Source organism: Hippopotamus amphibius, chromosome 14 (assembly GCF_030028045.1).
Source record: "Hippopotamus amphibius kiboko isolate mHipAmp2 chromosome 14, mHipAmp2.hap2, whole genome shotgun sequence".
NCBI lineage: Eukaryota > Metazoa > Chordata > Mammalia > Artiodactyla > Hippopotamidae > Hippopotamus > Hippopotamus amphibius.
The window spans coordinates 6666041-6680956 of NC_080199.1; positions in this window are offsets into that span (position 1 = coordinate 6666041).

Genomic DNA, 14916 nt, shown 5'->3' on the forward strand with positions numbered 1-14916 from the left:
TGTCTGGTGGTGAAAAGGACTGTGGCTTTTAAAATTATACAATTTGTACTTAGTGGCAGTCACTGCTCCAAGCCCTTTACTGGCATCACCCCGGTTGACACAATGTCCTTATAACTTATGTAATTTATTTCCCCCATTTGATAGATGGTGAAAGTGAGGCTAAATGTGCCTGACTTAATAACTTTTATCCTTAACATTAAGCAGGCTGACTCCATTTTTAGTTAGGTTTATAATGTTCCCTGTTCTTCGCATTTTTTCCTCTGCAGCTTCTATTTATTATTTCCTTTCTTTTCCCTGTATAAATCCCAAAGATTACTATAATGAAAGCAAGTCTATCTTTCTTAGGGGGCAGACAAGTGGGGAGAGATGAATATGGGTAATTTAACTTTGTGTTCCATTTTCCAGTTACTTTGGGATGAACCTGAATCGGTGACAAGGGTGATTTTTAATAGTTACTAGAGTGATGGGCAAACAGGCTGAGAAGTTTCATATAATTTGGAGGAATAAATAAAGGCACAGAAGGTCCATGGGAGCCTCAGGAGGGGCTGAACTGCAGGGAAGCAGTTCAAAAGGCCAAGATCCTCTGCACAGGACTGCCTGACACCTGCATTTATTCTTTCATCAACAACAAAATAATAATTGAAGGACATTTACCGAGCTCCAGGGGGTGTAAGTGTTCAGTCACCTGACAAGGCCAGGGAATAGCATCTTCCCTTGATTTAACTCTCTGCTCTCAGAGTTACAACATGTATAATAAGGCTGTGTATCCCCATGAAGAACATGTCTCAGTAAAACTACACTTTTAAAAAATTAATTTTCCTGTGATGATTTGAAAGGAGAATATTTTCATTGGCTGAGAGAAATGATGATCGGAACATTGACAAACGTGAGATAGGAAGTTTCAGGTCACCAGATACTAAACACACTTACTTTCACCTGGTCTTTTACAAGCTCAGTTAAGGGTACTATTTTTAGATTTTGCTGGTTATTTATTCCTCTGTTCATTCACCAGATACATGTTAAGAATATAATGCTGTGTTAAACGTAGTTGGAAACATGAAAGTTTATCTTATAGTCTTTGACCTAAAGGCTTATAACCCTAGAGGAAGAAGGAACAAAGTGGTGATTAAATTACATTTTTTTCTTTCTTCTTTTCTCCTTCCCTCCCTCTCTCCCTCCCCCCTTGCTTCCTTCCTTCCTTCCTTCCCTCTTTCTTTTGTATATTTATGTATGTATTTCCTCAAGTGGAGAATAGACTCAGGGATGAGAAAGATCACTGAGGCTTTGTGTTGTAAAACAACATGATTTGAGGAGTCTCAAAATTAAAGAATCTGTACATGGCAAAGTTCTTCACATATCTTGGTACATTTTATTACAACAAACTTGAACTTATAGGTGGACAAAGGAAGAAAGAGAGTTAATTGAGCACCTACATTGTACGAGGGACCATGAATCACATTCCACAGACATTTCCTCATGCATTTCTCATATCAATTGAAATTTTGTTTTCAAATCCTGAAATTGAAGCCCCGGACATTTAAGTGTTTGAAGATTTTAGCATTAGTTAAGTATCAGATAAACCACAATTATATTTGCATTCTCCAGGATGTACTAAAAATGTACACAAAAGGAAAGGAGACTGGAATCCAAAAGGAATGCTACAAAAATTATTACACATGAAAGAAGGCATGAAGGTGAGAAATGAGAAACTAAAAAGGCCTTAAAACTGTTACATGAGACAAAAATGACATCATATTTTGATAAAGCATCCGTTTTCTCATCAGGTAACTGCAGATCTCCATGTCTTCGGGGTCAGTTATTGGAAGACTATTGTGATCCTTCGATGGTGTCACATTGCCTTGAATTTTTCCGTTCTCCGAAGGCTTGTGTGGCCGGCTTTGCATTTGCGGTAGCCGCCATCTCGTCTAGTCTTTACTAACTGACTTTGGGAGAGAAATGCCCGCTGTCAGCCCTGCTGCAGGTTCTGGGGCTTTCTCAGACCTTCTGTGGATGTGTCTGCTCCACGTTTCTTGCTCCCTCTGTGGCAGTATTCCTGAGATCGCATGCTTTCTCTCAGTCCTGCAGTACACCAGGCCACGTGCTGACTGCCTGCCTTTTGTTTTCCCATGAGCAAGACTAAGGCTCCTGTTTGTGGTTTCTCCCTGACCCCAGATTCATTCGAGCTGCTTTTCTGGTGCTCACCAGCCATCTGCCGATGCTTGCCTTCAGCACCGGCAGAGCTGGCCCCAGGGTGAGCATGTGGAGTGTGGAGTGGGGTGTGAGGCACGGAGCACTGGGGGTGCCCATGGGCCAATAGGGAGTCCTTTCTGGACAAGGGGTCCCCAGAGGGCGGTGGGCAAGATTCTCTGTGGAGTCTGCCCACAGGACCCAAGTCCATTGAATGTCCTTTGGCAGCTGATCTGCCTTTCTCCCAGCTCCTCCAGCCCCTCGGTCTTGTAGCCCAGGACTTGGTTCTCGAGATGAAGCCAGGGAGAAACAGGCTTCTCTCCATGTCTCACACACCTGAGAAGCCAGGCACCCACTCATGCTCTGCCCTCCCTCCTGGGAGGAATCACGGGCTAAGAAGCTCTCGCTTGGCACCGTGCTCTTCCTCCAACCGCGGGGGACAGGTGACGTGCGGAAAGTCAGGCCTTACCTCTGACCCTCTCCAATGCATCCAAACTTGTATTTTTTGCTCCAGTGTTGTGCTGGAATTTCTCTGCTGGAAACCTGGACTTCCACAAAGGCTCTCTCACCCATGGGCGATTACCTAAGACAGTGTTCTCCAGGCTCCCAGGTCACAGGGGAAAGGGTCATGAACCAGGTCACAGCCACTGCAGGGTCCACAGCTGGGACTGAGGTCCACATGTCTGTTGCTCACCACACGGATGGGCAAGACACCTCCCGGGTCTAGCACACGGTATTGTATCCCATAGTTCCCACAGACGCATTTTTGTCCTTGAACGGATGCCACATTGTTGATGTTGAGCCATGTTCCTGATGTCATTCTGTCCAAAATCATGATCTTGACACATCAAATTAACTTCACCATCCACAAACTCTCAGTTTCCATACATCGAGTTTAAGCCTATATCTTCCTTAGTGCCCAGAAGCACCGTTTTCAGGTCAAAGGCATGAATCAAGTGTAAGTTTCACAAACTAATGTTAAGGAAAAACATACAAAGCTTGGAAATAGGCAAAAGGACCACACCCTGTCATTTCAGGGTCCCACTGAAACATTGCCTAATGATTACACCATGGCTTTATTTAATTCCCCAAGAGAATAAACTCTTGTTTCCTTTAGTATCTTAGATGAATTAGGGCCAAAACCATGTAACGCTGTAAACTAACTTGCAGATTTTTAACCTGTATTTCCATCCTGGAAGATGGAAAACAACAAAGGGTATGGTTTTATTGTGGGGTATTAACTAGCTTTTGTCTCTAACCCGGTAATTTTATTCCAGCATTCTTTAATATCAGGGACAATATTTATTTAGTCCCTCAAGCTATCCCTTCAGCCAGATTTCCCATCCTGGAGATGCCTTCATCAATAAGTTAAACAAATCTTTGACACAGGCTCACTCCATGTCTACACGAGATTTATCATTTTTGCTTTCTGTAAATTGAAATGTTTCATGTGTTCTTCTATGCCATTTCCATGGATAACTCTCTGGGGTTACAGAGAAATTTCCTGGTTAAAAAGGCATAACATAAAGGAAAGTATATTTTCAATGTATCGTGTTAAAGAGCATCTAAATGTGCTTTATCCTTGCATGTTTATTTCATTATTCATCTTTTCATAAGCTTTCTGTTTTGTTGAACGTTTTTGTTAGCCCTGTGTTCATTGTTGATTACACTATGAATGAATCCATTTATCAAAACCTTTCAGTGCAAGAGAAACTCATTAATACCCATTCTATCACTTTTGTCACCTTTATCTGAGTTGTAACAGAAATCTGAGTATAAAGGAAATACAATGTTGCATTTATAAATTCATTTTCTTATACTGTGTGGCTAACCTCTGATCTACATTATAGGTAGCAAATTGGAAGTAACTATTACTTATTTTTTTTTCAATTGAATTCTGAAGTCTTAAATACTAATTTAGTTTTCCTCCCACAGTTAGAAAGGCACATGAAAAAACCTGAGAGTAAATACTACAAAAGAAAATAGAAACTGGCCACCATATTACTTTACACCCTGATCATGCATCAAAGTGATGTTGACATTAGTATTTTATTCAAAGACACAGCTTTTATTGATAATAGGCAGACAAGAAAAACAATGTTTAAAAAATGCTTATGCTAAAATTGCATTTCCAAGTTAGTAGCAATAGGAAAATATGGCACAAAAACCTTACATATTTTTGTTAAAAGTTTACTGTGTATTTTCTGTAAGACGAAGTAGATACAAATTAAGGAATAGTTTTCAAGGCACTTGAAAAAAAGTGTGGAACCAAAATAAATTTGTTTGAAGAACTACAAGGAAAGATTTAGATAACAGTACAATTTTTAAAATTAATTAATTAATTTTTTGGCTGCACTGAGTTTTCATTGCTGCGCGCAGACTTTCTCTAGTTGCGGAGAGTGGGGGCTACTCTTCGTTGTGGTGTGTAGGCTTCTCATTGCGGTGGCTTCTCTTGTTGTGGAGCACAGGCTTTAGGCACTTGGGCTTCAGTAGTTGAGGCACGTGGGCTCAGTAGTTGTGGTTCACAGGCTCTAAAATGCAGGCTCAGTAGTTGTGGTTCACAGGGCTTAGTTGATCTGTGGCATGTGGAATCTTCCTGCACCAGGGATTGAACCCATGTCTCCTGCATTGGTAGGCAGATACTTAACCATGCGCCATGAGGGAAATCCCTACAGTTTTGTTGTAAAACCCCCACTGTCTTATAGCAATTTATCATGGCAAAATCAACATTGAGACATTTTGCCCATGCTAATGATTTAAGGGGTGATGAATCAAATGTTTAATGAATTAGAGGAAAATGATTTGAAACTAATTCCAATGACTCCAGTTGGTTCCCATCCTGCCCTGGGTTGCTACTCAGGACCACATAGCTCTCAGTGACTTGTTCAGCAGAATGCACCATGGAAAGTCTACGATCCCCGTTCACACCTCTGGGAACTGCTGTGAACACGTGTGAAATCTTCAGTGTGATTCAGTGAGGGATGTATGTGTCAACCTTGCTCACTTATACTCAACCTCCTGCTTATGCTCATTGTAGATAAACAACAAGCCCATCTATGTTCTTGTAGTTCTGGAGGTCAGAAGTCCAAGTACAGTGTGACTTTGGCTTCACAGGGTTAAAATCAAAGTATCTACAGGGCTGCATTCCTTTCTGGAGCCTTCAGAGGAGAATTTGCTTCCATGGTCATTCAGATTGTTGGGCAAATCCACTTCCATGCAATTGTCGGACTGAGGTTGCTGGCTGTTGGCCAGGGGTTGTTCTTAGCCTCCAGAGGCTCTGCCCATGCTCCTGGGTCCATGGCCTCCTTCCTCAGTCTCCAAGGCAGCAATGGGAGGTTGAATCCTTCCCGAACTTCAGATCTCTCTGGGCTCCCTTTCTCTGCCTCTGGTTCTCCATATCTCTCTGAATCCTGCCAGAGAAATTCTTTTTTGTACCAGCTCATGTGATTAGATTGGAAACTGGTGGTTGATGTGGGAGCATCTCCTTATTTTAAGGTCACTTTATAGTAACTTTATGATACCCACAAAGCCCCTTCTCAACAGTATCTAGATGAGTGTCTGATTGAATAACCGGGTGATGGGATTACAGAGCACATCAAGTGTTAAGAACAGGATCCACAGAAGGTGACCCAGTTAGTAGTCAGCATTTCTCCTTAGTTGGTAATGGGACTCCTGGAACAATTAGCTTGGTCAGGTTGCCCTTTGACTGAGTTACATACTACTTGCCAAAGGTTCCCTTTAGCTTTTCTCTGAATCTCTGCTCCTCTATCTCATGTTTTAAATGCTTATGTACCCAATATAATGCTATTTATTGTCTTTGTTATAGCACTTTAATATAGGCATTGTTCAAAGTGAACTTTCTTCTTCTATTGTCTCGAAACCCCTCTTTCTTCAGGAGTATCCTGATCTCCAAGTTTACCATCTTCCTGTACCTTGAAAATCTCTCAATCTTTTTCATTGCTTATCCTCATCCTGAACTTCAGTTCCAACTTACTACTACATTTTCCCCTAGTTCAGCAGGGGTCCCTAACGTGAGATCCACAGAGGTCCTTATGCAGAAACTAGCTAAGATGGGGAAAATTTACATCTTTATCTTAACGTCTAGATGAAGTTTAGCATTTTCTTTAATTAAAACGTGTTTCACAAGTCATAGTAGTATTAGCAATACCCATGATTTTTACACCAAAAAAAAAAAAAAAACCCAGATATTAGATATTTCCATGTGAATGATGATTGCTGCACATATATAAAATATTATTTGCAATAGTTACCACACTGAGATTGCTTTTGTAATTAATCCTTCACTATACTACCACAGGGCACAGTATATATTCTACTCCTTTGTGTGATTGCAGCCTTTTTGTCTCCAGGCCATCATGGGACCTAACTTGTCCACCACTGGTTTCTTCCTGCATCTATTAGTTGTTCCTTCAAACAGTGTGGGGGTCTGTCCTCACATTGGAGACCCAGGATTCAGCATTGCTTTGCCCTGTTCCCTCTTGACAATTATTTTCTGAATAATATACGGAAGTAAGCAGGTCAAAGATGACCTGATAGTTTAACACTCACATGCAAGGTGATGAATAACAGAATTCACAGGGGGCTCTCGTTGAAAAATAAAATATGATGTTAACATACGTTACATGTCAAATAGTTTAGTGCATTATAAACGTGCACATATTACCATATCACAGTTCAATGTTTTGACAAATGCATTTTAATACAATTTATTCTTTTTGTAATTTTAGAGATTTATATACATTAAACCAATTAATTAAAAAAGAAGTTCATAGGCTTCATGGGACTGCCTAATGGGCTCTGTGGAGCACAACAAAATGGGTGAAGAATCCCTGAAATACTAGCGTATATAATGTTAAAACCAAACTAAACCATATTTCTACTAAAGTCACCTTTTCACTTGACTTCTTAATAAGGTGTCACACACTGTTAGCCATCCAGCCTATGTAAATCTCATTTAATTTCAATTCGATTTCTCTATCTAGCAAATTCTCAACACTCTTTTCATATGTGTGTATATATATATTTCATACATATATAAAACTATAGTATGTATGTAGTCTATGGTCTCTCTGCATGTGTATATATATGTGTGTGTGTATATAGTATTTTTTACTCTATAAATTATTTTATAATGTTTACTACTGGTAACATCAGATATACACAAATCAGAAGAATGCAGTAAACTCCCAGGTTTTAATTATGGGACAACAGCAGCTGATAACCCAGGGCCTCTTTATTCCTACCTGCTACACTCACCCTAACTTCCCAGCTAATTTTTTTTTAATATACAAAAAACTGCATGTATTTAGAGTGTACAATTTGGTATCCCAATCTCCCAATTCATTCCCCCCCCAAACCTCCTTGCTTTCCCCACTTGGTGTCCATATGTTTGTTCTCTACATCTGGGTCTCTATTTCTGCCTTGCAAACGGGTTGATGTGTACCATTTTTCTACATTCCGCATATATGTGTTCATATACGATATTTGTTTTTCTCTTTCTGACTCGCTTCACTCGGTATGACAGTCTCTAGGTCCATCCATGTCTCTACAAATGTCCCAGTTTCATTGCTTTTTACAGCTGAGTAATATTCCATTGTATGTATGTATCACATCTTTTTTATCCATTCATCTGTTGATGGACGTCAAGGTTGTTTCCATGTCCTGGCTATTGTAAAGAGTGCTGCAATGAACGTTGGAGTGCATGTGTCATTTTGAATTATGGTGTTCTCTGGGTATATGCCCAGTAGTGGGATTGTCCCAGCTAATTTTGAAGTGAACCCTAGATATCATGTATTCATTAAGTTTTTGAGTGTGTATCTAAATGATAGGAAACCTCAGACACAAACAATATAATTACCATACCTAAAAACATCATAAAACTATACTTTAACCATATAAAATATTACAGTAGTCTTTAAATTTTTCTAATTTACATATTTTGATTAGCTGTTTAAATGTTTAATTTTTAATTAAATACTTCGCGATAACTCTATACTTACATGCAGCTTTAAGAAATAATACAGACATCTTAGGTACCCTTTACTCAGTTGCCACCAATGGTAACATCTTATAAAACTATATAAGATACGTATCTATATCTACATATCTCTCCGTCAGGATGCTGACATTGAATTTAGTCAAGATACACAACATTCACAATGATTCCTTACACTGTTCTTTTATTGCCATAACTTCCAGCTGCCATCCTGTCCTTAGATCCTAGAAATCACTCATTTGTTCTCCACTTATACAATATTATCATTTTGAGACTATCATACAAGTGTATATTAAGTATAACCATTTTAGCATTGGCTTTTTCCATTCATCAAAATTCACCCTGCTCAATATTATTCTGTAATATAGATGCATTAGGTTTTTTATTTTTTTGTATTTTTTTTTAAACAGTCAGCCATTAAAGAACATTTGGGTTGATTCCGGTTTTTGACTATAATGAATCTAGCTGCTATAAACATGTATGTACAGGTTTGGGGTGAAAATAAGTTTTTATTTCTCTGGAATAAATGCCCAGGAGTGTACTTTCTGGGTCATGTTGTACTTGCATTTCTTTAACTGCAAAATTGTTTTCCAGAGTTTCTGTGCTATTTTACATACCCACAACCAATGGGACATTGAGTATTTAGTTTCTCTGCATCCTCACTAGCAGTTAGTGTTGTCACTAATTTTTATTTTAGCTACATGTAGTGGTATGTGATTGTGGTTTTTATGTGCATTTCTCAAATGGCCAATGAAGATGGTCATCATTTCATGTGCTTATTTGCCATCTCTGTAGCTACTTTGGTGAAATGTGTATTCATGTCTTTTTGAGCAGGAGAAATGTGTATATATATATATATATATAGTGTGTATATATATATATATATAGAGAGAGAGAGAGTGCAATGATTGAGAGGATGAAGGAGTGTAAGAGCATTAACATCAAGACTCCCAAGAAAATGAATCAATAATTAATAATTCCTAGATCTCTGCTTCTTAAGTGGGTGATCAACGAAGAACAGACCATTTGGCTGACTACAAACCATGACAGACATTTTTCCGTTGGAAAATTCTGCTCATAACATCAGGGTACATCAATTATAATAAGAACTTTTCCAGAAGCATTTCCTTAGAGGAATCTGGTTTGGAAGTTATATTGCTACTATCAACGAGGCTATGCAGCATTTTCCCTTGACAAAACATAATACTTTTTGAAATACACATCCTTACTGTAACAACATTCATGGTGTCAGAAAAATCTCCTGTGTTCTTATATAAATCAAAGGAATTTAAAAGATAGAAAATATTAATATGTCAACCACAGTCTTCAGTATGAAATCACATTGACAATTACAAGCTCATTGGAAATGACTTTTGTTGTTGCTATAGAAGAAGCTCTCCTATAGGCTCAGGATTTTTGCAGTCAATAAAACATTTCTTTTTAAAATAGTTAATAAGTAGTTAATTTCAAGTTCCACATTTTATTGTGTATGTTTTCATCTTATTTTTTATTGATTTTTGTTTCACGTGTCTATGATTTGCAGAGACGGTGTTTTGTTTTTAATAATAATGTTTTGGTGATTCTACCAAATTGATTGAAATTTGGGAAATGGCCTTAACCAGATTACTTATAGCTGCATATTATTAAAGAGCCTGTTATATGGATGCCTTTATTAGATTGACTATTGTTGGACACAGTATCTAGAATGACTTTGATCCCATCATCTTTCTTGCATCATTATAAATTAAGGCAAATTAATAGGCAAACTATTTGTATTAAAAAAAAACCGAAACTGTGAAGTGATTAAAACTGTCAAGCGATCAAACTTCAAAGTGTTCCCTCAAGCAGTATCATTATCTTGAGAGGAGCCTTCACTCAAAGAAAAGAATGACATCATTAAGATAAAGAAAGATGATAATATTTTTATAGCGGTTGGATGCAATATTTAAGGGTTAATTTTTTTTTTTTGCTTATTTATTTTTGTTAATTCCCATGTTGAATTCCTTTTAAAAAACTGGGAAATGAGGCCTGTGTTATTGAATATTGTAACCATTGCACACATGCAGGCATCCAAATACACTTGAAATGTCCTGATGTTTTCACATAAAATTTCAAATTTAAATATAATTATTTTAAGAATTTATAAAGATTTTCTATTTTCCTAAAATTCACAATGTGAAATGAACTTATTTCAATTCCTATTAAACGTTTTTAGAATTAGGTAAGTTTATAAATAACATAGATGGATTCTCAAATTTAGAAGAGAGCACTGAGATTAAAATGAAGTAATAAACTGTCTCAGAGTAAATGAAATAACCATATAAATCACGTAAGATATTTTTTTCAAATACGCCTATTCCAAATGTTCTCTTCTGGTCATAAAGTAATTATAATAAAATCAAGCCATACTTATGAAAACATCCTAAAATGTTTTTAATATATGGGAAATTTATCCTTATTGTTAAATTAAGTTACTGCATATATACGGAATTCTTTGTATTTCCAATATATAATTTTTCACCTCTTTTGAATGATCTAAGAGACTCATTTAAAATTTCTAAATCTGTAGTGGGTTTTAAAAGAACTAATATTTTGGCCCGAGACCTTTGGCAATTACAATGCAATACATCTGCAAACAGAATGGATTCTGTTCTACTCTTAACTCCAAAAATGTGAACTTCAAAAGGTTCCTAGAAGATGTATTGCATTCTAGCATACGTATCTGTCATGCATAAGAACTAGTTAACTAATTTGCTTGCTTTGGGGTCATTTTTTTTCTTAGAAACTATATATAATTCTTTGAATTCAAACTCATAAAATCTGTTGATGAGATTCAGCTTCAGAGGACTTTTTCCTGACTCATAATATTTCAAAAAACACATTTCTGGAAACTTTACTATATTAAATCTTATTAATACAGAGGTCTGGAGCAATCATTATTGAGTTGTCATCAGAGTCTACAGAATATAAATCTAAACAAATGCGTTTAGTATAAAAAGAATTCTTTATTAAAACCACCTTTCTTTAAGGTTCTATTACCTCAATATGTGACTTTGGTGTGTTTAAACAGGGCTCTCCCTTATGTCACTGTAACTGGCCACTGCTGGGTAGCATTCCATCAAAACTGACACCATTAAGAATTTAGAAGAACCACTTGGAAAACTCCCTGTTCTCTTATAAAGTACACTGGGTCAAACTGATCATCTTAGGTATAGTTTTATTGGAAAGGATGGAATACAAATATTCCTGTGGTTCAGGCAATTCAGTTCTTCCAAATGTCTGTGATTGTTTTTAATTCACAACTCTACTTTTTTTTTAATCTCTTTTCCTTTTTTGTAAAAATCATTCTCTTTTCCTCACCATCACATTCCAAAAGATGAAATCAGTTATCTAAACATCCATTCTTTAAGCAAAGTGATCGATCTAATAAAACAAACTCCAGATTTATCCATATTAGTGGTTAATTTGCTTAGGCTACTTAACATGCTGACATTTGATCCTCATCTTGCGAAATGCACCATTTTTAAAATGTGTTTCCGAGGGAATGAAAAGGCCGAGCTTCTGAGTTGCATAGATTGTTATATGTGATTTGCTATAGCTCACATTACTGAGAGGTGGAAACAATGTCAGCAGGTACAAAATCAACTTTTTATATAACTCATTGTACAAAACAATCCATGAGATAATAAAATCAGCATAAATATATTGCCACTGTGCCTGATAATTCTTAAATACAAGTTTCACATTTTAAATAAGGCAGGTATATCATATACCCAGTTATAATAAGCTCTGATTTCACTGCTGCTTGTGAAATTCTTAAATTTAAACCAGAATTAAGTATGTATTTCCAAGACTCTAGCAGGCAGAGTGGGAATACCCAGTGCTATTTTACTTCAAAGCAAGGAAGGCACCATACGCTTTAACCAAATGAGGGCAAGAGAAAGTTCACCCACCAAGCAGCAGCTGATATGCGTGTTGTCCCTCAGCTGAGTAAGCAGTTCTACACTGGAACTAGAGCATTCGCCAACTGTCTTTAAAAGTGGGTGATACTTGAGGTAAATTGAGCTGGTTGTTAGGAAAATACTGATTACACCTCAGTGTTTATATTTGATCAGGATTCCTCTATGTCTAGAGCGTATCAATTATTTTACTGTGAAATAAGACTATAAAACTAGACCAAGGCACTTTCACAGCTGAAATTCTTCCAAAGATGTGGAATAAAAATCTACATGTGATGAATGCCTCAATTTCAACGTCTTTGAGATGTAATGAGCATTCTTGTGACTGAAAGTCCAAGACTGGTAAATACCACACGGCAGCCCTTTACTTTAGCCTTTGCAATAAAATTAGGAACTCTCTTCAATCCTTGAGAACAGGTTCTTAAAATACCCAGGTCCTAATTTCCCTAGAGCTTTATTGGTTGATTTTAAGACAAGTTTACTGGTAAGCAACAAGAGGCATCTGTGACTGCAGCTAGAGTGGATTTACCTTTTTATCATAAGTCGGGCCTCTAGAGGTTTCAGGTGTCAGCTGAAAATTAAAAAGGAAAAAAAAAATTGTCTTTTGACTTGTCTGTAGCTTTCAGTCCACGTTCCCATGCATTTTAAACCCAACTTCAGAGGCAGGGATTAAGAATGGATTATTGTGGCTTAACTCAAGTTTCCATTTTCTTTTTCTCCCTTCTCCAGTGGCATGGTTTCCCTGTATCTGATTACTGTGGAGGGTTTAGATAGAAGTGAAGTGGTTGTAGTTTGATCGATAGGAGACAGAGTGCCTTGGGTGGGCCTGGGAACGCAAAGACTGCTACTGAAGTGCTCTGTCTCTCTACCTGAAGGGACCGGGCTCTCTCCTGCAGCTGTGACCCAACTCTTTTGTTTTTCTCGAATGTACTATTGATCCTGTGAGACTGGAAAACCTTGTCCCAATGTACACTGAGCCCAGAAACTGCCACATCTTCCAACGTGGTGTTACATTTGGAAATTACGTGATTTCTTAAGGTCAATGGCTCTATAATGTTTACATGTACAAATTAGCTTCAGAATATGCTAATTTATTCTTCAGAATACATTCAGAAGATAAGTTTTAAGCCATTATTACTTTAAATACTCTATCAGTCCCACTTTCTTTTACCTCTCCTGAAATTCTATCGATAATAATGTTGGATCTTTTGTTACTGTCCTATGAATTCCTGAGGCTCTGTTCATTATTTTTTGTTGTTGTTGTTTTGTTTTTTTAAGTCTACTTTCTCTCTGTTCTTCTGATTGGGCAAATTCTATTGGTCTGTCTTCAAGTTCACTGATTATATTCTATTATCTCCACTCAACTTTTAAGCCTGTGCAGCAAGTTTTTTTTTTTTTTAAATGTATTTCTAACATTTTTTATTTTTATAATTATTATTTGGTTGTTTTACATCACTTCTATTCCTTTGGTAAGTTTTCTACTTTTCATTTGTTTCAAGGGAATTTGTAATTGTTTTTTGAAACATTTTAAAATCCTTGATGGATTTCCGTTTTCTCTAAGGCACTCAGTCATCCGATTTTGATGGGTTAAGCATTTAAACTAATTCTTCCAAAAACAAACAACCCACAGAATTCATACTATAGCCCAGTTTTTGCTATAAATATACTTGGCTAAGTTCTTGGAGGGAGGTTTTTATAACTTACATATACATCCACTTTAGTCTCATATTAATAGATATATATTGTATTTTTGCTGGAGAGATACATTTACGAATCTAAATTTATGAATGTAATTCACAGCTTGGAATTAATTATAGCATGATATGACTTGATCTCAGCTTTCTTTTTTATTTTTTTAATTTTTTAATTTTTTTTTTTTTTTTTGGCTGTGCTCCACAGCTTATAGGATCTTAGTTCCCTGACCAGGGATTGAACCCTGGCCACTGCAGTGAAAGCTCAAGTCAGCTACTTTATCACCAGGGAATTCCCGATCTCAGAATTCTGAAACAATTTCTATTACATGCATTGTCTCATTATTTTCTCACAAGTTACAATTTTAACCAATCAGAAGTCAATAATTATTTGCCTTTTGAAATCTGAGAAAATGTGGATTTTTAAAATTTTAGAGTAACATACACATCTCCTTCTTTCATTTTTGCCAAAGTATTGGCTTTATTTCTTTTAAGGTATTTTAAATAGGTTCACTTTTTTGCTCTATCTTATTAAACATGTAAGCCCAAGTCCAAGAGCAGAAAATTGTCTCTATATACATATTTTAAAATAGTATTGTGATGGAAAGATAAATGCAAATTTGGCCATTACACAAACTTTAAGAACTATTTAGGTAAATACTGATAAATTATATTGATATATATGTATGTAATTATAAATAGAATATGTATAAATTATATTTAATATTAATATTTGTATATTTTTTGAAGAACACTAGTTAACTTTCTAGTAGAAAAGTTTTTTTTATAACAGAGGATTAGTTTTACATTTTAGACTGACCACAGAGTTATAACCTCTCCATCTCAACTGACATTTAGCCAGCCGTCAAAAAAGATTCTTAATGAAGAAATATTAGGTATGAGATTCCATTACACCAGAAGCAGCCAGGATTGCAAATCTTTTTACATCCAAACACCCCAAATATTTGTTAAATATCTACTTGGCTTAAACCATTATGGTAGACACAAAGAAGATCTTGCATTTTCCAAAATATAGCTTTAAGGAGGTAAATAGAGGTTGTCA